Consider the following 25,694-nt stretch of genomic DNA (forward strand, 5'->3'; position numbering starts at 1 on the left):
AACTCAACTTTCCACAAATGCCAGACCTGCTGTATTGGAAATTCTTGATGAACTGCATTAAACATCGTCGTTTCCGTATTATGACCAGGACAATATGTTTCATTGGCCAATGTGTTTTTCTCTTCCTTTCGGCATGGACAAATAAAGTCACTCGTTAGTATATGTTCTGTTGGAAATGCAGTTGTATCAACACCTTCTGTTATTTTTTTTTACTACAATATGATTCGCCTTTCACTCTGACCTGTATTTCCGCCGGATTCTGCAGTATTTCTTTTATGTTCATGCTGACCGGCGCGCTGTCTAATTGGCTGATTGCAGAGCTTTTCTCCTTTTACCCTTGGGTTGAGTCCCGCCCCCTGCCTGTCCGCCATCGCACGAGCAGATCATACTGCAGCTCCAGCACCGGTAGCAAAGATGGTGGCGTTCTGGAGACAGGCCGGACTCAGGTACAGAGGGTGGGGTGTTACCGGAACAGAGATTGTTCTGCCATATTTGGGGCTTTTAAAATGAGGGGTGGGGGTGCTATTTCAGTATTTTCCTTTTGGCCCAGTTGCAGGGGTCGTTGGAGGTTCTGTTGTAGTTTTTGGATCCAGAACAATCACAGAGTTCGCTAAAGACATGCGTCTGCGATGCGTACTAACCGTGTTCAGTTGGCGATCGATTTCCGGTGGACGTTTACTTAGATTTCCGGGTTAAATTACCCTGGAGTGAGGCAGTTCGGGATTCAAATGGTGTTAAGGAGACATAGTATGGTTGCAGCAGAGAGCTGTCTAGTTTCCAAGTAATACGTTCTCAGCGGTGCACTTTTTATTATCCTGGTGTGACAGTTAGCCAGCCGCATACTACCTAGTTTTACCGATTTATTAGAGTTTGCTTTGCCTCTCCTAAGCGGTTTTCTTCTCGCCCCATGGTGTTGGCTGTTTGGCGTATATCATTCGTCCTCCTGTGCGGTGCTTTTATTGCAAACGTTCATGGGCTGCTCTACAACTCGGCCATACACAGAAACCTCACACTTTAAATTCAGTAACTCTCTGGAGGCCCTCTACAGTTTGAAGAGGCTGGATCGTACAGTCTGATGCACCCCACTCAAAACCTTTTTGAAGAGCTTGTTGCCTGTCTACAGCATCGCTAATTAGTCTGCGGGGAGGCTGCTATAAATAACACTGACCTAGGTTACTGCAATTTTTCAATACATTGAAAAGTTAAGAATCAACACAAACAGGTTTCATTGGAGCAGGATTTTCAGAGTGCTGCGTGAAATATCTGAGAGAATGGTGTCAGAACTCACATTTTTCACTCATTCATCCTCCTAAATATTCCTCTCGGCGAGTTAAGCTCTAGTCTAGAGTACTCCCTGTAAGCTACTTGTCACTTAAGTGTTCATGTTCTGTGAACGATGAAAGCTTGTACAACTCTACCCTGCTGGTTCTGTGTTGCTGGGAAATGAAAGATTGCTCTGTCATCTGAGACGGAGGGAAGCTTGCTTTGCTACTGCCCAATTTGTAGCTGTTCAGTAAGCGGAAAAGCTTGTGCTGATGCTACCCTAGCTGTACCTGTCCTCTGAAGGAGGGCAGCAGTGTTTCTTCCTAATGGCGTAGCTGGTATATGAAAAGGGGTGTTTCCCCAGCTGTTTCCCCATCACCCAGAAAAACAAATAGACTTGCATTACATACCCAGGCCAGTCAGAAGCTTCTATTGGACACAGGGCAAGCAAGACAAGTAGCGGCATACTGACACAGAGAAGCTTGTTGCAGTCACAGCTTTGCAGCTTGACCAAACTGACACTAGGGAATTTTTTTTTCTTTCCTGTGCTTCCTTTTCAGAGTTATCACATTTGACAGCATCTTAAAATCATTACGTTTATGATGTGCATTTTACAGAAACCTCGTGTGTGTGTGTATAGTTTGATATACTATAATGTTACCCCTTCCATAACAGTAATGGCCTTGTATAGGAGGTACAAGACAACCGACTTGCCTCTTGGGTCACCAATAAAATTGTCATCCGAGCCTAAGGGGGAAAGAATGTGTTATTTATCCTGGATCTCAATTGCACAATATAATCAGGAAACCTGGTTTCCAATCTTGAGCAGGCAGCATGACACTATAAAATTACTTTTCAGCACCGCACTGTCTTTTCAGTGTTCTTCACATTCAAGAGTTCCTTGAAATATTTCAGGATGTACTCTGTACAACAACCTCTCTTGTATATGGTTTAATAGGTCATACTGTTGCCCCATTCATACAAAAAAGGCTTATTTAGAAGAAACTGGGCCGCTTGAGTCATTAATAAACTATCGCAGCAGAAGGGTTGTGGATCACTCATTTTAATGAAGGCCATTCAGTGCAATTCTATAATCTAAGTTGCTAAAGTGAAACAAAAATTAACTTTTTATGTAAAACTTGTAAATAAAGTAGAACTCACTTATGAGCTCAGAGCTGCTTTTCCAGACACACTTCAACACAGATATGGCAGCTGAAAATTATGATACCTGGCAGTCACTGTCTCACTTCCATTTCTCTTTTGGCAGTGATAATAGGGTAGGAGATTCTCTGGTTTTGGGTGCGTAGCTCACAGTATCAGCCCACACCCAGTAAACTGCAACTTGGGCATGGCCTGTTCTTGGCACAGGTTACGATTAGTGACTTGCCATGCTAAACTGAAGGGCTCATCAATTACAAGTTGCATAACTTCTTCAAGCAGTGGGACCTAATAACCCCTCCCCAGGCTGGTAAACCTGCCCTATGAAGCTGGGATTATTTTACAATATTTGATGGAAGGTCAGGTTGTATTGTTGGGGAGTCTGCCTGAGCCCATAGGGGCATATTCAAGCACAAAACATTTTGATGGAAAAGAAGAGTATGGTCTGTTGCTCAGGGGCGTAACGCAGGCCCCCGCGGGGCCCCTGAGCACAGTACTCAGGCCTGAGAGCTCTGGATTAAATCCGTAGTAGGGGCTCCTCCGTGTACCTTGCAGGGGGGGCCTCCTCAACTTTAGTTACGCCACTGCTGTTGCTCTGGCCTCCTGCATTTAATCTTGTGGTAGAAATACCAGTAAAGCACCTGCATGCAATTTTGATATAGGTGTGACAATTTAACAAAGGGAGAACATAAATGTAGACATAAATGACGTAACATCACCCAAACTAGAGAAGCCCTAGCTGGCAAACTGTACTACCAATGAACAGTAGTACTCTTGAATGCTTCGTTTCCCAGCGAAAGATCTTGAACACAGTAATGTAGCATACCATAGTAGGTAGGTGAGCATTCATTATCCTATGTGAGTACTCAGATAAACTGTGATTCCATAGCAGGTTTGGCTGTTTCTTGCAGGGGTATTGTACTACCTATATGTTTGTCATTGAAATCATTCAACAGTCCTTTAGTCTTGCTCACTCACTGGTTAGTGTGTAAGCTACTTGTGTTGTACCCGTCCTGCTCAGTGATGAACTTTCCACCACGCTTTAGGAAAGTTTATCCACATTGCCAATGCTTGTTTGAATGCACAACGTGAGTGAACCCTCACAAAATATGTGAGCAGGGTTTGCTTTTGGTTTTACACACCAAACGAGACGTTTTTGAAATGGAGGCAGCTTTACAACATTTTAAAACCCAGCTCACAACTGACTCCTTATCAGCACTTTTGCATGCTGAGGTTTTAAGCCCTTATTGACTGTTAGAAGCAAAACTACAATGTAACATGATGATTTGATAAAATAAAAGAAATAGACTATAGTATTCTATATGGTAGTACCAAAGTACAGAGTTGTGAAATGCAAAATAAAAGTGTAGTTTCCAGCTTTTTGTCTTTTTTTTGTCAGAGGGTGGAGACAGCCTTTTAGATGCAAATGAAAGCATCTCCTCCCTAACATTAACACTTCTCTTAACAACTTGCATTCTAATTTACCAAAACAGTGATTGCAAAAGCAGTTAGATGTGATAGTCACACGGGAAAGAAAGGAAAATGGAAAAAAAATCCTAGCAAACATAAAGGGAAGTTTCAATTATATTAAGGTTATGGAGGGAAGGATTATGCTAAATTTTTCTTTACATTCTCACATCAGCCAACAAACGTGACCTACCATACCTAGCAGGCATGTGAAAGAAAACTAGTGTAAATCACCTGACCCATAAAGTCCACTCATGTCCTTTTTAGGTCGAGCCTAGGCAGCACATGTGCGGTCTTTCGACATGTAGTGACAGGCTCTAGGGACTCCAACTACTCCCATCACTTTTAATTGGTTCCTCTTCATGCCGTGCATAAATCGGTGCTCCTGATAGAGGCATCTGTTTTATTTGTCCCTCCTTATGGTGGTTTGATCCCTCGAAGGGAGACTGCCCCAATTCCATACGGCCGTCCTTTTCACTGCATTTACGTAGTTTGCAGCGCACTATTTTTCTCTATTCCCCATATATTGGTTTCTTAAACGGTTTTTAACTCCTCTTCATGTCACTACCTGTGGTAATGTAAAATCAGGAAATGAGGCATTCTATGATGCATGAGTATTATGGGTGTGCAAAATTAACTTTTGCCTTTTATCTAGTTTTCTATGAGCATACAAGCTGCAACCAATAGACTTCAACTAGGTCTATAGGTTATTGATTTATTCTTAGGTTTTTTTGTTGTGCAAAAGTGCCTGACAGTGCACCTTCAGTAGTTATGTTAATTACTTTTGTATCGCGCACAGCTGCCCCAGCAAAGGGGCGTCCTGGCGCCCAGGAAGGTAAACACAACATTACATATAGCTGCCGAATCAGAAGTTTTTATTAAAAAGTACTGTTTTTATCGCACGTCTAAACTGGAAAAGATCTTCCAGTGCTCGAATTTCCGCAGGAAGAGAGATCCAGAGTTTTGCGGCTACCACTCGGAAGGAGCGGCCGCCAGTCCTGCTCAACAGAAAACGTGGGACCACAGACAAATTCTGACCATCGATCTCAGGGGTCGGGAGGGAACATATGGGGTCAGAAGATTCTCCAAAATGGGTGGGGCTGTACCTTTTTAAAATTTTAAAAGCAAGGCAGAGCACCTTGAACTCAATCCTCCTGGCTACTGGAAGCCAGTGGAGCGCCTGCAATGTTCTTGAGACCGAACATCTCCTAGGCAGGCCGACTACCGCTCTTGCCGCGGCGTTTTGTACTCGCTGCAGCCGTTTTTAATTCCGCCTGGTTGGTCCCTGCTAGCAGAGCACTGGCGTAGTCTAACCTGGATAGCACTGAGGCCTGGACCACGAGCTGTCTGGTGGGGGCATCAAAAAATTTCAATACTGGCCTGATGCCTCTAATAACGCCAAAACAGGTAGCAGCTACCCTCTCAGTATGACACGTAAAGCTCAAGGAGGGGTCCAACCAGACTCCAAGGTTTTTTATCTCTGTAATGGGAGTTGGGATTATTCCAAGCTCAGAAGGCCACCAGCGATCATTCCACCACCCAGGTTGCTTACCAAACACCATGACCTCTGTTTTCATAGTGTTCAATTGGAGACAGTTCTGATTCATCCAATTGGCCACCGCACGAAGCCCCTCACAGAACTTGAGGGCCTCCCCTGCTGAGTCCCCACTTAACGTGACCGCCAGCTGTGTGTCATCCGCGTAGGAGACCATTGTCAGGCCCCAGCGTTTGACTACATCAGCCAGCGGTCTAACGTAGATATTAAATAAAGTGGGGCTCAGCGCTGATCCCTGTGGGACCCCCAAAGTGAGCGGGTAAGAGGTGGATTTCCCGGGAGGGATAGCAACCTGGAACGATCTATCTGAGAGGAATGAGTGGAACCAGCAAAGAGCGGATCCCCTAACGCCCACTTCCTCCAACCGCCGTAACAGGATCTCGTGGGATACAGTATCGAACGCGGCACTGAAGTCTAACAACAAGAGTGCCGCTGTTCGTCCACCATCCAAAGTCTCAACATAATTGGGTGTTGCTGACGTCAAGCTTTTGCCTGCTGTCCAATCTTACATTCTCTGGTTAGCCAAGTCTCCTAGTTCGAAACGGCAAGGGCTAGGCATCTGCGTGAAATTCCGTTCTGCTTTAAGAGTTTGGAATTTTCCCTTCTCTGCGTAGTGCTTGGAGTTCTACGTGAGCTAGGAAAATCTTACTCCAGACTACCTCCCGGCGAGCTTTCTCAACACTGGCGATTGAGGGTGGCTGCTATCGCTGGCGTTGAGAATTCTTCTGTTTGCGTTGATGAAGCTGCCACTCGAGTAGAATGTCTACTCGAGAAGCAGAAAGAAGCCGTGCCCTCCTGCTCTGCGCAATGGACCTTTTTGCACTGATTTTCTAGCGCCGGTCAAACACCCGGTGATAAAAATCAGGGCAAACTGCGTGACCGAATGTGTTCCGCACGCAGTGGAATGCTGCAGAGTTTTTGGTCAGTTTGGAAACTCCACCTGGGCCTAGCAATAATGTGTGCAGTAGAAACTATGCTGTGGTGATGTGCATTGCGCAACTTGGAACCGTCCTATGTCACTGTGAATGTTCCATGTACAGTGTTCTAGTTGGGGCAGTTATTTCCTTGCCATCGACCTGCCTGCTGGGACGGCTCTCCTTTCCTTACAATAAACTACATCTAAAGAATACTTTTCCTGTGTGTCTTCGACATCTTTTCACTGGCGACTGAGGACGGGATCTACCCTACGTCTCCTCCTATTCATCAAGGAGAACTTTCCTTCCAACCCGTTTTTTTTTTCACTCCTCAACTGACAACGCTAAACCGTGAGTACATCATTTAATCTATACAACATAGATTCGTTCAGGAGAGCCGTTCCCACGAACATTACTTACATAGTCTATCTCCGATAGCATTGGAAAGATAATAAGGGGAAAACTTAAAGAAATCTGTTTATCGCCTTTAAAAAAAAAAAACTCTCACTGAAGACATATTTCACAGAGGTGATTCCCCGGTCTAGCAAGCGCACGAAATTAAAGGAACATTTTCGTTTCAAATTAATAGATGCGTCATGTTTCTCACCGTGTTCCACGAAGCTGAAGGAACCTTCCCCGAACGCTACTTTCATGATTGTGATGACGTGGTCGTATATTAAATAAGTGACGGGACTGTCTGCAGCGCATTGTTAACCAATTACAGGCACGTCTTAACGCACTGACGCATTTCAACTGTTCTAAGAAACCATTTGTTGACTTCAAGCCTCCATAGCAACTGACTTCGATAATACTGCATACCAACCGAAGCCAGCGCTGGGCTGTTACCTACATTACCAATTCAAAGGGAGTTAGTAATTTTACACATCTAATATTTGACTTATTCCTTCGTTATTGACTGTGATGAAGCCACATGCAACAAATCGATTTTAGTGCTGGTTGCCCTGTCTACATATCGAATAGAGATCCTCCTCGAGATCAAATTGCTCACCTTACCAGACAATGCTTGTAACGCTGCGCTGACACACACAGCATCTACATGTGTTTGTCAAGCATTTATTTTTTAGGTCTCGCCTGTCGATGCGCATGCGCATCGAGCAAGGCGAGAGTATTGCGAGTTATCCACTCTTTATCCACACTGCAAGGAATCGTGGCGATTCCTTGCAGTGCCCGTGACTTTTAAGCTCAATGCGCATGTGCATTGAGCTTAAAAGCGCGTGCACAGCCGCCCGCATTCCTCCGACACCTTTGAAGTGAAGCTTAGCTTCACTTCAAAGGCCCGGCTTCTTCACACCCACATGCCGCTCTGCCCCGCTCCGCCCCCTCCCCTGAGTCATCCTGCCTGCCCCTTCCCGCCGTGTCGCATTTCTCCTCCCCCCTCCCCTCTCTTCCCTCCGTCTTGTTGTCATTTGGGGCTATCTGCTGCTTCTTGCGCTTTACCTTTGTGGGTATGGGTTGTTTCGTTACCGTTTTTGCTTTAACATGCTTGATGCATGTATGAGAGAGGCTTGTAATGAAATTACAGAAAATGGGCTTCCGTGTGTGTGTAGTGGGGGCGTGAGATTGGTGCACTGCTGATGCTGTTGAAACTCCACTTTTTAAACGTCTTTTACATGGAAAATGCTGTCAAAGCAATTTGAAAAGGAAGTCGGGAGAGTTCCGTTTTAAAATAAGTTAAAGCTCTATAGAAACTGATAATTATTCCAATAACGTATGTTATCTAGCGCTTGATACCGCACTTCGGTTTTTTTCCGCACTGCGACTGGGAGATGCCACTATTCTTCTTTTTATTGGAACCTACATGGTCCCGTACTTTCTCGAGTCCTTTAAACGGGGCTAACAAGTTATGGTGTAACTGGTTTGTTTGCAGTAACTATTACACATGTTAATTAGCACGCTAGCCCCTTTCATCTCGTGCCTTCTCACTAATTTGCACAACGCTGTCACAGTCGGTCAGTCTAGGAGTGAATACTTTCTTTTGATTTCGCTGACCCTTTTAAACCGCTTCAGCCTGGTGAGCTGCTCGCTGCAGAAAAGGCTGCGGCCCAGGGTAACCCGACGTGTCATTTGTAATCTCCCCATGTGTGAAGTCAGTGGAGCTGCAGCTGGTTAGAGGCTTGGGCAGGGCCTGGCATTGGTGGTTAATGAAGGCTGATGATGCCTTTGCAAGCAGAATCAGCCCGCAACGCCGGCTTGTTATGACTTGAAGCTGTGTTCCTAGTTCATTTGTTTTCATTTGTTGCTCTCAAAGAGACCGCGCCCTGATCTGGAAACTGCCACCAGAATGAGTACGAACAAGAGGGCTTTAGTCCCTTGTGATTTAGGAAAGTAACAACGGGTACTAATAACTCGAATGAGCGAAAAACACAAAGGCTACAAAGCATGTGTGTGATATGGACACCAGCCAGCGCCTTTCATGTCTTTACTTTCGTCCCTTTACTCTACACAAATACACATGCCCCCATGTGCTGGCACTACGACCATGTACGGTAATCGGTGCAAAATCAAAAAATGTATATTAAAAAAAACGGCCCATCTTTCCAATCCAGCCTTTGTAACAGTAGGCCCTGCTGCAACAATGTGTAGAATATCATACTATTGAAATGTACAATTTTTATGCAATTAGAATACGCCTACTTAACAATAAAAGCTCATCTCTTAGCTGCAGAATTGCAAAAGACAAAATACGATTTTGGCACAGAATGCAGAAATCAAATGCTCCCTGGCTGCGAACCGAGTCAGGTGTGCGGGCACCCTAAGAGGGAGGGTCTACATCTGCTCCGAATGCCTAAACACGCCATTTAGTAATCCTTCGTAATTCGCTGGCAGGTAAGGACTTGCGGGCCTTTTAGAAATGTTTATGGCTTTTTTTTTTAATTCTTTAGCATTGGCTACAGGAAACAAAAATGCTAAAGATTTACAAAAAACCCATAAACAATTCTAAAAGCACTAACTCTAATGCTGCGAGACCTATTGCATTTCCAATGCTTGTTTTAATTTCACAGCGTTTGAACAAATTCTCACGCTGTCTCGGAATTCAAAGAGAAAGACAGGATTTTCTATCTCACACTGCCATCTAGTGACGGAAGCTGGAACTAAACCAGAATTGGACAATAATTTTTTCCTTTCTTCTTCCTTTCTTCAAGACAACTCATTGCTTCTGTGATACACACACAATTATTACAGTGTGTACAATTTTTGCGGCATATTACTTCTGTGATATGCTCACATTTTTGTGGGTGGAAGTAAATTCTGGGGATTTTAAAGCACATTTTTCACGACCAGTACATATTTTATTTTATTGAAGGTCTAGAACATGTCCTAATTTTCAAATAACTTTTATTGAAACTAATCCAAACTACCAGAATTTACCTACACTTCATCAGTAACTATTCCATTTAACTATGCAAAGCGTCACCCCACCAGCTCCGTTCTTGCAGGTACCTGGTGATCCTCCATTGGAATGGAAATTATGGGTCAGATCGTTCATGGCTTACTTGGGTGCCATTGATGGTCAAAGATATAGACCGGAGAGGAAAAAGAACCTCATGTACTACCATTTGGGGGTCGATGGTCAAAATGTTTTTGACCATTTACCTCCATATGATCCACCTGAGGGTCAAGATCCTGATGAGTTTGTAATAGCTAAGGCGAAATTAGAGAAATATTTTACTAAAACAAAAAACTTAGTTGTAAATAGGTATAAGTTCTTCACAAGGACACAAAAGAGTGATGAAAATATTGATACCTTTATAACTGCTTTAAAAATGTTAGCTGCAAATTGTGAATATGACAATTTCACATCACAGCTTATTAGAGATCAGCTTGTTGCACGTTGCTATTGTAAGGAAATTCAAAAGAAGTTGCTAACGTGTAAAGACCCCTCATTAGATAAGGCGGTAGATATAGCTAAAAGCATAGAAACCTCTATGGATGATGTCAAACAGCTGGAAACAGCCTTGTCCAATACCACAATCTCTGGTGCTATGTCCAATACCACAATCTCTGGTGCTATTTCTAATTCTCCTGCAACCAGAACTCCTTTTGTGCCGCGTGGCAATTTCAGAAGAACCAATTTATCTAGAGGTGGTAGATTCAGACAGTCTGACTCTAGAATGTTCTGCTATAGATGTGGTTCTTCCTCTCATGTTTCTTCCTTTAAGAACTGCCCTGCAGCCAATCAACAATGTGGACAGTGTGGTAAGATGGGGCATTTTGCTAAGATGTGCATGAGAGGCAGGAGAGGAGGCACAAGAGGAAATGTTCGATGTGTCATCAATGATGAAAGCATGAACGAAAATAATGACAATTTTCCGTATGAGGGTGATCTTTCTCATGAAGACGTCATGCATCAAGAATATGTAGTAGTAGTCATGGATTCCCATGACAAAAGTATTTCTCATGACATTCCTGATCCCGAAGTTGATGTTATCATTGGAAAAGATCACGTTCAGTTGCTAGTCGACACTGGTGCACGCATAACCATTATTTCACAAGATAAATACACCAAATTTTGGCATAACAAGAGTTTATTACCCCCAGATATCCTTACTGTAGCCTTTGAAGGCAGTAGGATTAATTTACTTGGATTTTTCTGGGCCGACATCAATGTATTAGGAGTAACCATCAAGGGGAAGGTGTATGTGGCCAAGAAAGGAATTAATGTTCTTGGTCTTATCCACCAAGCTGAAATAGGTCTAACTATCAAGCCAGGATTAGCTAATCCAGTTTTCATCGACAAACAGATTAAAGACACTCCTGTTACCACGATTACTAATAATACACTATGCATTCATGCGCACAACACTTGGGAGCAAAAGTTTAGTAGAATCTTCGAGAACCGTCTTGGAAAAATCACTAACTTTCAGCATACCATCAGAGTAAAAGACAATGTTGTTCCCACCAAGCACAAATTACGCAATGTTCCTTTGAGCATCAGAAGCGATCTGTCTAAACATTTGAAGGCTCTGTGTGATCAAGGGATCATCGAAAAAGTCGAATCTACTCTATGGCTTTCCCCCATTGTCTTAGCCAAGAAGAGGTCAGGAGATTTGAGAATGTGTGTTGACTTACGCACCCTAAATGAAGCCATTTGGGTTGATGGGTTTCCTTTGCCACGAATTGAAGACCTTATTGCCAAAGTGGGATCATCTTCGTGGTTTACGAAACTCGATCTCAAAGCTGCCTATCAGGTAGAATTGCACCCTCAATCTAGACATCTCACTGCCTTCGTCACTCCTGATGGTGTTTTCCAATTCTGTCGTCTCCCCTTTGGGCTGGCATCAGCCGCAGCCGTCTTTCAAAGACTCATGTCGGAAATGTTTGCCCATAATCCCAATGTAGTGGTCTTTCAAGATGACATTCTCATCTTCACCAAAACAGAGAGTGAGCACGACCAAGCAATTAATGAAGTTTTCGAAGTTCTCGAGAATAGAGGTTTAACCCTGCAGAAAACTAAATGTATTTTCAAGGCCAAAGAAATAGAGTATTTAGGACATATTTCAGAAAAAGGTATCAAGCCTAGGCCTGGTTTGGTTAAGAGTATTATTGAGGCACTGGCTCCTCAAAACAGGGAACAACTTTTGTCTTTCCTCGGCTTGTGTGAGTTTTATGCAAAATTCATGAAAGATTTTGCAAAAACTACTGAATGCTTCAGGTCTTTACTAAAGAAAGGAGCTGTTTTCGAGTGGTCAGAAGAATGCAAAAAAGGTTTCCAGATCATCAAAGATCATATACTTTCGGCTCCAGCTTTACAAGCATTTGTTGAAGGAAGACAAACTTTTGTCACGGTTGATGCATGTGAGTATGGTTTGGGTGCAGTTCTTTCTCAATGTTCTGGCGGGAAGGAGTATACGGTTGGCTTTGCCTCCCGCACCCTCCGTCCTGTGGAACGGAAATATTCCGTCATTGAAAAAGAACTTCTAGCATGCACATGGAGTGTGGAGAAATTTAAATCATATTTGTGGGGCAGGTCTTTTGTTCTCAGAACGGATCATCGACCTTTGGTTGATATCTTAAATGGAAAAAATGTCAAACGTACGACAGCTCGTTTAGCAAGATTGTCCACGAAATTACTTGAATTCTCCTTTAGCGTGGAATACATACCTGGGGGAAGAAACAGCAGAGCTGACTGCCTTTCCAGGCTTCCCATAACTGACAGTGATGAACAAGATTGGGAGACTGAGGTAGAGGAGTGTTTTGTTGCTAATGTCTGTCAAGAACCCATTTCTTTTCTAGAGGATGATTGGATCAAAGCACTAAGTAATGATGTAATCCTTAAAGAAGTTTCCTCTCTTATCAAAAAGGGGTGGCCGAAGGAGAAATGTCTTTCTCCCGATCTCCAAATGTTTTGGAAAATTAACACTGAGCTCTCAATGGAAAATAGTGTAATTGTCCGTGGTGACAAGTTGCTTCCTCCATCATGTTTTAGAGAGAAAATTATTTTGGCAGCACATTCTGGCCATCTCGGTGCTACTATTACTAAAAGAAAAGTGAGATCTGATTTCTGGTGGCCAAAAATGGACTCTCAGATAGATGAGATGGTCAGATTATGTCCACGTTGTAATGCCAGTGACAAGGTATTAGTGTTGGAAGGCCTTGTTGAATCTAAGGTTTATGTTCCAGGTCGTGCTTGGCAGAAGTTGGGAATGGACTTTTTGGGACAATTCCATGTTCTTCCCAACAACTCCAAATATTTTTTTGGTCCTCATTGATCATTTGTCAAGGTGGGTCGATGTTGAACCAATCAGTATACCAAATTCTAAAAGTGTCATTGATTGCTTGAATAGTATCTTTTTGAGAGAAGGTTATCCAGAGGAAATCTTAACCGATAACGGAGTTCAATTCATCTCTCATGAAATGAACTCCTTTTTGAGGTCGTGTGGTATCAAACACACCAGAACTCCTCTTTATCATCCGCAAAGCAATGGCAAGACTGAAAGATTTAACAGAGTTATTGTGGAGTGTGTTCAATCTGCTTTCAAATCTAGAAGTTGTGTATTTAAAGCAGTTAAAGATCTTGTATGGTCCTACCGCACTTCCCCTCATTCTGCTACCAATTATACTCATTTTGAACTCATGAGAGGGAGGAAAGCTTGTTCACAAGTATATCCTTTCTGGATGGTAAGAAATTTTCATCAAAGTGGCGACATGAGCAATATGTGGGATGCTGCTCATAGAAAATCCTCTGACGTGTGTTCTAAACAGGTTAAACCTGGAAAGAAAATGTCTCACAACATTCAGATTGGAGATTGGGTCAAAGTCAAAAATCCTGTTTCAGTTAGGAAAGGTCTTTCAAAGTTTTTAGATTCTCAGCAAGTAGTGGATACTCGCAAGAATGCGGTCAGATTGACCAATGGTAATTGGTGGTGTACTTCCCAAATCGCAAAAGATCCCTCTGGTTTTCCAAGTAATGTCAACTTTAAAAATGTTTCAGAGGGGGATGGGGTTAGGAAAAGCACTAGAATGTCTGTCAGACCTAGCAAGCTGCGAGATTATGTTTAACCCTGTTGTACTTTTCACTTGAATCTAACAAGCTGCGAAGTTATGTTCAACCCTATTGTATCTCTTATTTACTTTCCCATGATCTGTGTTTTACTTTCACTGTAATTGATGTTTTGGTGATTCTCTTTCCAAAAGAGGGGAGGTGTGGTGATGTGCATTGCGCAACTTGGAACCGTCCTATGTCACTGTGAATGTTCCATGTACAGTGTTCTAGTTGGGGCAGTTATTTCCTTGCCATCGACCTGCCTGCTGGGACGGCTCTCCTTTCCTTACAATAAACTACATCTAAAGAATACTTTTCCTGTGTGTCTTCGACATCTTTTCATATGCGCTGACGTTTATGATCTTAGAACAGATGTTCATAAAGTGAACAATTTATTTTTCAGCTTGTGTTCTTAGTAGTAGTATTAAGCAAATGTGTTGTGGTGTGTGTTTTTCCTTCGTCGAACTTTGTACATCTTACTGTCCGTCTTCCCTGGATGGTACTGCTTTCCCCTCAAATTTGCAACATGATTTTCTGCTTTGGTCAGAACCATCCAGTCTGGAAAATGCATGCAGCGTTTTTAAAATTTCATTCACGTGTACCTTTTTCAGTGCTTTGTACTGCTCAGTGACATAGCACAGTAAAATAACACAGTGTATGTAAAGTGTGTTTTAGGCAAAGTCACATTTATGTAGAATAAGGAAATTATGTGAAATAAATAGTCTAAAAATGCACGATTTCTGGTCAGAAATGGCAACCATCTCAGTTTTCCATGAACCTTTTAATGAGATTGCCAGCAACAAAACTTTGCTTGGACCAGGTCTTTGGACCTGTTGGCCGATGCTTGTGATGCCTTGGATTTTTGTGGTCTTACCTATTTGTGCAGGGGTGTTGTTGAGGGTTGTCAATCTTCTGGATTAACACTTTGAATTTTGGGTAGATTTCTTCTCTATGAAAACAGACTTTTTCTAACCAAATGTTTTTTTTTTTCTAGCTACATCCGTTACTCTCACATCTGTGCCAAGGCGGTACGTGCTGCCTTGAAGCCAGAGTTCAAAGTAGAGGCCGAAAAAGCTGCTGTGTCCAGCGTCAAACTTGCAAAACCCAAGGGTACCTAGAATGTCCATAAGGTGAGTTACGGTCTCTAAAGTATTTTAACTGTTCACCTTTAGTGGGTCCTTCTAAATGCCAAGCCTAATTTCTTTATGGAGCTGGGCTAACAACTGCCAAAGAAATGCTTCCCACAAAGGCACTGACTGACGGTTCACTGAGCTCTGGGATAGTAAGCTCAGGGACATCTATTTTTGGGGCCCTGGGCCAAACGTATTTTGGGGGCCCCTGCTCAGGACAGCCTTGAATTTGATACAATTTCAGCTCTTTCATGCCCTCTTTGGCCAGGTCACTGTTGGCGCATAGGCACACTGGTCCAAATTCTAAATGTGTTTACATGTGATATTCAGGGGCAGTGATGTGTTTTCAATGTTGTACCCCTGCAGCAGCTCACTAATATTACTTCAGATTTCTGTGACATCCTCCCACTTCTCCTCTGTGAGGTCATGTTTCATCTAAAATATATTTTTTATGCCTATTGCATGAAACATAAACACAACATTTCTCCTCAATGTCTAATAGATTCACACATCGCCCACTTTAAAAACAAGCATTGGCATAGCCAATAGGTCTCACCTTTGGGACCTTATAAGTGTTTAGCCATGCAACACTTGATGTTGTTGCACCAAGGATATTGTGCTGGATAATTAAACACTTATAAGGTCCCAAAAGCGAGACCTATTGGCTATGCTAATGCTTTTTTTATAACTTGTGCCCTGGAGAGCATATCGCACTTTGAAGCACTCAGAAACACTGTACCATGAAGTTGCATCCCATGCCCAGAAGGGGCATACCACAATCTGAATTGGCATTCTGCGCTCTAAATTTGCATTCCAACCTCAGAAGCAGTATTCCGTCCACTGAGGGACTCCAGTGCTCAGAGGCACCATTGCCCACTCTGATGCATCATTCTGCTTCCTGAAGGGGCCTACCATGTTCTGGAGTGGCATTCCATGCTCTGAAATGACACCTATGAAAAAACATTCTATTTGAAAGGGCATTCCATGCTCTGAATCAGCATCCCACACTGAACGTGTGCATTCCGTGTCAGTTGCATTCCAAGATCTGAAGCAGCAATCTGTATTGTGAAGGGATGGGCCATGTTCTGGAGTGGCAGTCCATGCTCTGACGTGACACCAGGGAACTAGCATTCTGTGCTTTGTGAGGGCATTCCATTCTCTGAAGTAGCATTCCATGCACTGAAGTGGTAATGTGCTCACTGAAGTGAGCACTCTGACACAGAATTCCGTGCTCCAGCGGGACATTCAACGCTTTGCTTTGAGGTTGCATTCTTCACTTTGAAGTGGCATTCAGCAAACTGAAGCGGTATCACACTATCTGGGGTCGTCTTTATACACCTTGGCAGCAAATACTCACTAAACATACAAATAAATTAATTATTCAAATTTAACAATAGCTCCACGCATTAAAACTCAGGCACACTCGAGGCTAGTTAGTCGGAGCAGATTTCTATCAAAGCAAAGGCGGATTTGCATTTCTCGTTTGCATTGATAAATAAAGCCCAGTGATGGAGTTCCCGCCCTTCCACACTTTCTTAACTTCCAGCGTGGTTGTTCGTGAGAATGAATTGCTTTGCTCTTTGATTCTCAGAGCTGGTGATTGGTGTGAGCTTTCTTCCGTCTTTCACAATAGTTTTATTAGGCTTGCAAGGTTCTTCTCCTCGCGAGTTCTACGCAACCAAGATGGACAGAACATGGGTGGCGAAGGGCGGGGAAGGGGGCGCCATGTTCCGTTAGGCCGCTGTGTTGTTTGTGTCGCGTGGGAATAGTTCTTTTTAGTCTTACTGGAGCACCACCACTGAAATCAATAACGCGAAGCAACTGCTCACAAGCAGATATCGCGTGCAATGACGCAATAATGATGATGACATATAGCATCCCATGAAGTCAGTGGTCATTTCTGGGATCTCTGCGAATTTCAAGCAGTAGATGTGAACAATAGCGGGGCAACTCCGACGTTCGTCTGTCTGAGGTCGACAAAACTAATATCTTTGTGGATGGTGATACTACTGAGAAGGGGAGTATTAACACCCGATGTATGTGCTATAGAAACCTTGGCAGAAGGCCGTATCTAAAACATAAATGAGTAGCGTGCACCATCCGTAAAACAGCGTGAAGTTAGAAAAAAAAGATATTCATATACAGAAAGAAGAGAATGCTGATTTATCCGTAAAATGCAATTCGGCGCGGAAAAACAAATTATTTTATTGTTATCGATGTGGCTATATTTTCATAGCTATACTTTAATAATATTAATAATAATAATTGAAAATTATGACGCAAAGGTAAAGAAAGCAATGTATTCTACCTTAATCCGATGTAAGAAAAAATCAATGGTTAAAAATAAAACGTGAGCAATATTTTTCTCCCTGCCACTTGTTTCAAGGTTAAGTATGCAAATTGCAGTCTGTGAGGAGCAACACAATATCAATTTCACGACTGGCCCAAGACCACCGCTTCCTGCAGTAAAGTTGGTGTCTCAGAAGGTGTGAGAAATAATAACAAGGTACACGTATGTGTGCCGTTAGCAAGAGGGGGTGGGAGAACAGAAGCGTGTGAATGCTGCAGTGTTTATCTTGCTTCACAACGTTTTTTTTTCACTCCACTTCCCCCAGGAGAGTCTGATGCTTACCCTTGCGTGCCCTCCTCCTAGAAGTCTGCCCCCACCCCTCGCATCGCCCCGCCTGAGCATTCCTCGGCTCTCGTACAGCAGCTGGGAGTTTTTCCCATGGGCGCTGCAGGTGAAAACCGGGATTAAGTCAGGCCGGCCTCCTCCCAGGGATGCCATCTGTCCCTCCCCAGGCACGGCCCCCCTGGTGCCATCCAAGCGTGGTGAATGAGCCGGGGGCAGGCGTTAGGCATTTTGAGGCTGATTCATGTCGGCTTAGAAGCAGCCCCCAGCCCGTCTCCCCAAGCGTGTAGAGGCTAATGTTCATAAATTGAGATATCAGCCTCGCACTTTAAAAAAAAATAGTTGAAAACCGATATTTTTACACGACCTGCACTTGTTTTTCCCCCAAAAAATGTATATCATTGTAGAAAACAATGCAGTTTGACACATTGTTACATAATTTGCCTATTTTTCGAATTCTAAAGATTTCAGTATTATGTCATTTTGGGGGGAAAAGTTTTATGTCAATCGAACGTTTGATTATTTCCTGGGTTTTATGTGTCCACTTTCATTTTAGAATGGTGTTCGTGAGAGGTCGATATCGGCCTAGAGTCTATATAGAACATAGTTTTTCGTCTCTTTTCATTCTTAGTTGTTTCAACAGCCCGTCTTTGCGTGCAGCAACCCACGTACTACACAGGAGTGGGGCAGATTAAGCCCAATGTGAAGAGTGAAAATAATCGAATCAAATGTAACAATGACAGAAGTTTTTAGTACATGGGAGACATGGCTTTGCCACGCCACACGAGTTAGTGAATGAACTGGTTCTGTTGTCCCTGAGTTTAAAATGGCCTCGTCCGCGTGCGCAATACAAACTTGGTTACCCTGCAAGAAAGAACGCGGTTGCCATGGTGACCACGGTGTGCAGATAGTGACCACTTTCCTGCGTTTGGGAGTACACGAGATCCCGTGACTATGCCATGCCTTTGGAATGAAGTGATGTTGCAGCGAGAGCTCTATTCAAGACGTAGGCGATTCAGTCTCTTCTGAAATAACCATGCAGGAGCAGGGCCAGTACAAACAACAACCATGGTGAATTCCCTGACGAATTCCCGCAGAGATCGGTAGGCAAATTTTCTGAAGGGTGAACTTTTAACAAGCGCTCGCCAGACAGCCGCGGTTCTGACAGACTTCATTCTTTTTGAGACGGCCCACTTGGACTGGCTCGTCTGACTTCCTTTTGGCGTAAAAGGTTCTTATCTTTATGGGGCCATTTGTTAGCCCCATAAAGATAAGAAAGCTTTTACGCCAAAAGGATGTCAAACGAGCCCGTCCAAGTGGGCCATCGCAAAAAGAGAAAAGTGTACGTCCCACTAACCTCTTCCCACCTTTAGCATAAAACAGTAATGCCGGCCAATGGGAAAGAGGGGTGGGGCTTAAAGCCCGTAACTGAAAGCCCCTCTAAATCATAAAATCTTGCGAGCGAGACTGCGCATGTGCGCCGCCCACGCCAGCAAGACCTAATAAATGAACCCAAAAGGGTATTTAAAACCATCTGTTTAAGAATTATTTATGGTAACCAGGGCACGACTCTGCAGAATAGAGCTTGCTCTGTCAGCCCCCCTCATCCCTCCCCAACCCCCCCCCCCCCCCTCTCCCCCTCCCGGCCCCAATAATCACCGTAAGAGGCAGCAGATCATATAATATAACCGTGCACTGCTGAAACTGAGAAGGACGTAATATCTTTCTCAAACTTTGCTTCCTTTACCAGGCAAACGACTGGAGAAAGTTTTCAAAGGCAATGTCTCCATTCTGCATACTGCTTTCTAGTCCTGGCTCCCACCAACCTTAAGGGTAAATGACACCTGTTCAGTTTCAAAAAGAGCTGTCAGACCTGTTGGGAGCGGAAGAATTAGCAGCATATCATGGTTCAGGTCTTATTTTTCCAAATGCAGTCCATTTAAAAAAATGCAAGCTTGTAAGTCTTTTCTGTGACTGCACAAAATTGTTTTTAACGCACTCCTTTTTCACCATAATATTATTAATTATTCTCATGAGTCCATAGGAGGTGGAACAAAAAAGCATGTCCAAAAAAGCTAGCTCAAACATTTGTATAATTTAAAATCAAATAAAAGACCATCTTAGGTTCTGTATATCAAATGCTCAATCATTAGCACCCCATCTTCTAATGTGAAGCAGAAAACCTGTATTACTTTGTTCTAGTGGTGCCCAATTCCAACTTCGATTATTCATATGGAGCAGATTTAAGTATCCCTAATATTTTTTTCATAAGAATACCCTCTTGCTCCTTAAACCAATAAGGAATTTTTTTTTAGTACTCCGCCTCATAAAGAAATATTGGAGAACCATTTGATTTGTATCTACTTTACACTGATAGACCGGAACTGGGGAAAGAGTTTCTTTTGGAAGAATATTAGATCTCAAACAAGATATAGTGCTTTCTCCTCTTGCGCTATTCAAATGAAATATTAAAAGACAAGAACTGAGTTCTGTAGTTTGGCTAATGTCTGTCATGTAATTAATCAGGCTTTTTAGACCGTTTTCTTAAGTCATGAACCATTTATTTTAGTTCATATACTGGAAACAGGCGAACACATGTTACGTGACTTTAACGTTTTAAAGTTGCTTCATCAGGGCCAGACTGTTTATCAGTGTTAGGTTGACGTGTATTGAGACAAGAAATACAATAAAAAAATATAAAAAAAGATCTATGCAGGCCACGTCACAACAAAAATAATACCAAACCGTGAATAAAAAGAAATCCTACAAGAAATAACAGAAATCAAGAGAGCAGACAACCGTTAATCTTATGCATTTCCAATATTTACACAATTCTTACCCGAGGAGCAGAACTTCAAGCAGTAAAAGGTTGAAGTTCCTTTATTCCTCGCAGTAGTGGACCTATTACGAATAATGCACATAGAATTATGAGTGTTGGAGTTCTCTTGCAGTTTACTCTCTTGTGCCTCCTTTGTCTCACTGTCCAGGTACCTTCATACTGGTGGCGAGGGTAGTGCAGTAGGATTTTGATAGCCTTCTGTAACATTGAATATGTTGCATATGCCCCTGTGATCATGTATTCACAATCGACTCCTTTGGTCATTTATTCACCAGTTCACAGTGTAACTGCCTCTTCTTCATTCCAGAAAACCGTAACTAGCTATTGTATTGTCCACTAGGTAGAATGTGTCTCAAAAGGCCACTAGAGGGCAGCAACGGTTCATTAGACCCACTCTTTATGTGATGGCCTGTAGTTTTTAAGCACGTTTTTCCCAGTGTACTTAATGTTTTATGCTGAACGTGGATGTGATATTGTTGAATTCTAATTTCACATGCCAAGTTAGCTTGTCTTTAGAAACCCCGTACACTGTATCTGTGTAATAGTTGCAAATTAATAAAACTCAATGTTCGGATCTATATGTATTCAACACTATTGGGGACCTTAGAGGGCGTGTAAAGAGTGAAACTCTGTACCAGGACGGGGACCTCCTCATGGGTGCCCTGGGAAGGTAGCTTACTGGTCATTATACTAGGAGTGTGGTTGTCCAAGACCCAGAATGCCCTCTCATCACTCTAGGGTTGCTCGTGATGTTAGTCCATGTCCTTCACTTTCTAACTTTGTACATAGTTTAAAAGGTCGGGCCCAGCCATAGACTGATAAGACATTGCCCTCAGAGCTCATTCGTCTGTAAAGTGAGCTGGTGGCTCAAATGGGTGTTTAAGAGGCGCTCTCGAATAATCGTGCGTGAAGAATTTCAGCGCTTCTACTGAGGTGCTAGTCTGACCTGTCAAGTTAGGTTCTTATGTTGCAGTAGTTTAACAAAACTCACTCGCCTCTTGTCAAATTCATAAACCATGAAGGCTTTGGGTACATAGACGGGTATTATGCAGAACGACTCTCCGGTGAGATAAATAGGAGTCACTGGGGAGACATTCTAGGTTAAGTAATAACTTGTATAGAACTATGCTTATGTCCCAATCCTGTGGGATTACAATACCTTTTAGATACGTGTGCCATCATTAATTGCAATTTAGGATGTGTGCGGCAAGGTAAATTAGAATGTCTTGGATTAATTATTTTTTTTGGGCGAAACACCAACTATAAAATATTCATCCTGGATCTAAAAAGCTAGAGGCACTGCTGCACCAAACAATGAGAAAAATCAAGAAGGTATAATACCTGCATAAGACCAGTTCAATGACCACCAACTCATCACCGTGAACCATAGCACAGTAAAGTTTCCAGAATCAATATATTGAAATTAAGTTCTAAAACAGTAGAAGATCACTTTCAAGACTGAGAAGAAAGAAAAAATGAAACCTTGGTTGCGGCACTGGATGCTGTTGCAAGCCGTTATGGCTACTAAATCTCTAAAGGGGATTAGCGGTTACATCATGGCTGAAAGCACCATAAAGTTTCTCTGCGGACATCACAAATGGACGTCTCTGCTTGTAAAATAAATAAAATGTCGAGCAAATATTAGGGTTCTCAAGAGAAGTGGGCAGGTCCTCCTGGTGCAAGGCTGGTTGCTGCTAAGAGATAGAAAATCCAAAGGCCGAATGAGCCAATCTAATCACAGTTTGAGCTGAGATGAGGGTAAAATTTAAATAGCATTTGGTCATCTGATATACAAAACCAAGGAAACATTCTACATGCATGCACAGCGGCCAGAGCGGCTGACTGGAGTGTGGGGCTTGCGGTTTGGTCTCCGGCAGTAGCTCCGCATCATGTGACTCTGGGCAGTAGCTCACTTAATCTCCTCGAGGGCCCCCGCATCCATGAAACCTTAAATGGGTGAAATGCTCGCGCTTTACAAATAGGAATTATTATGCATTCTCTCACTGTAAACAAATGCGGATTCCCTGTTTTCTAAAGTGGAGCAAAGGATGAGATTAGTAGTAGTTCATGGGAACTCTTCAATATTGGGCCAAGAATTATAATCCACTTCTGGAACACAGTCAATCACAGCATATGAAATGATCATAAAGGATTTTCTAAATGCTATTTTGTTATATAAATAACTACTGTTCACGGTCACCTGTTATTTATATAACAAAATAGCATTTAGAAAATCCTTTATGATCATTCAGCCAGATCTGCTCCTGTTTTGAGGTCTGACGTTACCTTTTTTATTTGCCACACAAAATACTTTGAAGCCCTTCTATTATGTATGAGTTTTCTGATAGCCGTCTCCACTCGTTGGTTGTATTGTTGTTCATGTTTTACTTCCACCCACAACAGCATATACCTGTGGCAATAGTTCAGCCCACTTAGTTTGTTTTTTTTTTGCAGAGTTTTATATAGCGCGAACTAGACACGAATTATTCGGAAGGCAGCACTAATCGTACTAGCATGTTGGGCTTGTAGTTTTGGTTTAGTTAACTTGAGCTATTTGGCAGGTTTGCGAAATATAAGCCCAGCCCAGAAATGTTGTCTCATTGCATAGTGATTTACTATCCCGGTCATTCATCCTTCTGTGTCGAGGTAAAGCAATAGGGTAATAATAGCACATATACAGAGGTCAGGTGGTCCTATTCCATTTGTGTCGCCTTCTGGCACTTCCTGGCCTGTAGGTGTACAGAGGTGTGCCTGTGTAATTGTTAGCTCTGACATTGATTGCTGGGTGGGTGTCATGTGAATGTAGTCTCTTGCACTAAACCCACCTACCTCTACCAGTTTTATGGTTCGCATTTGCAGCAGAAATAGCAGTGTTGTCTAGACTAAAAACTTGTCTTATATGGTGGGTTGGGGGTTGAGTGATCAAGTTTGGCATTTCCTCCTCCACAGCAGTTTTAATCATTTACTTAATTATGCAAGATAGTACTCTCACAGTTGGTGACCAATAATGAATTTCATTCACAAGTATGCACTCATTTGCTGATGTCGCGGGGTGTTTTGTTTGCTTTTTGAAATTTTTAGAATGTTATGAATAAAAAAATTACTACCTTTGTTTTTCTTCTCCTTAGAGTTGGCCGATTGATGGCTGTCTCATGAACACGGCACCTTCGAACAGACAAATGAAGCACGTGTGCTTACAGAGAGGGGACAAGTAATCTGATGGGTTCTACTTTGAAATGTAGATGTAATTTATACTGAAAAGTTCAAATAAAACCATACTTTTGGAATGACTGAGGACGAGTCTTTGCCTGAGTGAAGGTTAAATACTTCTACCAAGTCTCCATTTGTTCCCGAATTGTCAGAGTAAAGTCATCTGTCATTTATGTCCTATTATTTATCAAATCTTTTATGTATTCTATTTATGCTTAACCTTGTGTTCATTTTCGCTCCTGTTGATTTCTGCATGATTAGCTTTTGTTATGAAACTATTAGATGCTAAAGTAGGTGGTCAGATGTGTCCACTTATGGAAGTGACTTAAAGTGTCCTGTAATAGGGAAGCCGGAGGTAAATGAGAATTGCACCAGGACAGTCGTTCTTCTGCCATTACTTGAATGGGAGGTATAAACTAGTATACTAGCAGCCTGGACTGATGCACATGGATAATGCATACAGTAGCTTTGAGTGATGTGCACTCTTCCCGTGGATTATAAACAGAGGTTCAGCAAGGGCTTTAATGCATAACTAACTAGAGCAAGTGTGTGTGTGTGTGTGTGTGTGTATATATATGTGTATGTATGTATATGTATGTGTATGTGTATATATATGTATGTGTGTATATATATATATATATATATATATATATATATATATATATTGTGTATATATATATAGTGTGTATTTATGTATGTGTATCTATACTAATATAATAGCGAGCCCAAACCTTTGAGGCGGGTAATCTCAGGAACCACAGCACCAATCACAACACCCAATACAGCGTTGGAAAGGGCAGTTGCAGCAGAAGGACATAGGCTAGGCAGACGCCCACCATATACATTTAAAAGGTAAAAGAACCGTGCCAGCCAAGTAGCCCCTTGTGGGCGTGTCTGTGTTGTGCTGTCGGCGTGTGCTGGGGGCGTGTGGTACGTTCCACCCTTCATGCCATGTCTCATATCGTGTGCTGGGGGCGTGTGCGGGGCACGGGATTACGGGGGAAAAAAGCAAGCGTTGTCCCCAATATTTCACTGTTTTTTTCTTCCAAGGTTCTGTACAATCCAGCTCCGGGTGTCCACCCTGCTCCCTTTAAATACCCCTGCACCCCATAATCATAACCCACCCTTACTCCTCAAAATACCCCAACACCATTAAACACTAACCCATCTTAACCCTATAAATATACCCAGTACCCCAAAACCCAAACCTATCCCTAAACCCTAAAAATACCCCTGTACCCCAAAACCCAAACCTAGCCCTGAACCCTAAAATACCCCTGTACCCCAAAACCCAAACCTACCCCATAACCCTTAAAATACCACTGTACCCCAAAACCCAAACCTACGCCTGAACCAAAAAAATACCCCAAAACCCATACCTACCCCTGAACCCTTAAAGTACCCCAAAACCCAAACCTAGCCCTGAACCCTAAAATACCCCTGTACCCCAAAACCCAAACCTAGCCCTGAACCCTAAAAATACCCTTGTACCCCATAACCCTTAAAGTACCCCCAAACCTACCCCTGAACCCTAAAAATACCCCTGTACCCCAAAACCCAAACCTAGCAATGAACCATAAAAATAACCCTGTACCCCAAAAACCCAAACCTACCCCTGAACCCTAAAATACCCCTGTAACCCAAACCTACCCCCTGAACCAAAAAAATACCCCTATACCCCAAAACCCATACCTATCCCTAAAACTACCCCTGAACCCCATAACCCAAAACTATATCCAAACCCTTAAAATACCCAAACACCCCAAAACATATACCCCAGTACCCCAAAACATAGACCCCTATACCCATACTTACCTTATCCAAACATAAAAAAAAACATACTTTTACCATTCATGCATTTACAACGAATTTCGTTGTAAATGTATGCGTGGTAAAAGCATATAAAATGTAATGCCATGCGTTATAATGCGGTACAAAAGGGGGTGTTGATGGACGGAGCATCTGAATCAATCAAACACTCACACCCAGTCAAAAGATCTGGGTTTAATCCATCACCGTTCT

The 25,694-nt window shown here is 42.7% G+C and overlaps 1 long non-coding RNA gene across 1 annotated transcript; it reads left to right on the forward strand.

Moving 5' to 3' along the window:
* Positions 1 to 289: 289 nt before the first annotated feature.
* LOC144768281 (uncharacterized) lies at positions 290 to 23,753 on the forward strand. Its single transcript, XR_013598521.1, has 3 exons — positions 290 to 446; positions 14,856 to 14,991; positions 23,591 to 23,753. It is a non-coding gene; the product is annotated as an uncharacterized LOC144768281 (long non-coding RNA).
* Positions 23,754 to 25,694: the final 1,941 nt, after the last annotated feature.

The sequence above is a fragment of the Lissotriton helveticus genome, chromosome 7, assembly GCF_964261635.1.
Source record: "Lissotriton helveticus chromosome 7, aLisHel1.1, whole genome shotgun sequence".
Taxonomy (NCBI): Eukaryota; Metazoa; Chordata; class Amphibia; order Caudata; family Salamandridae; genus Lissotriton; species Lissotriton helveticus.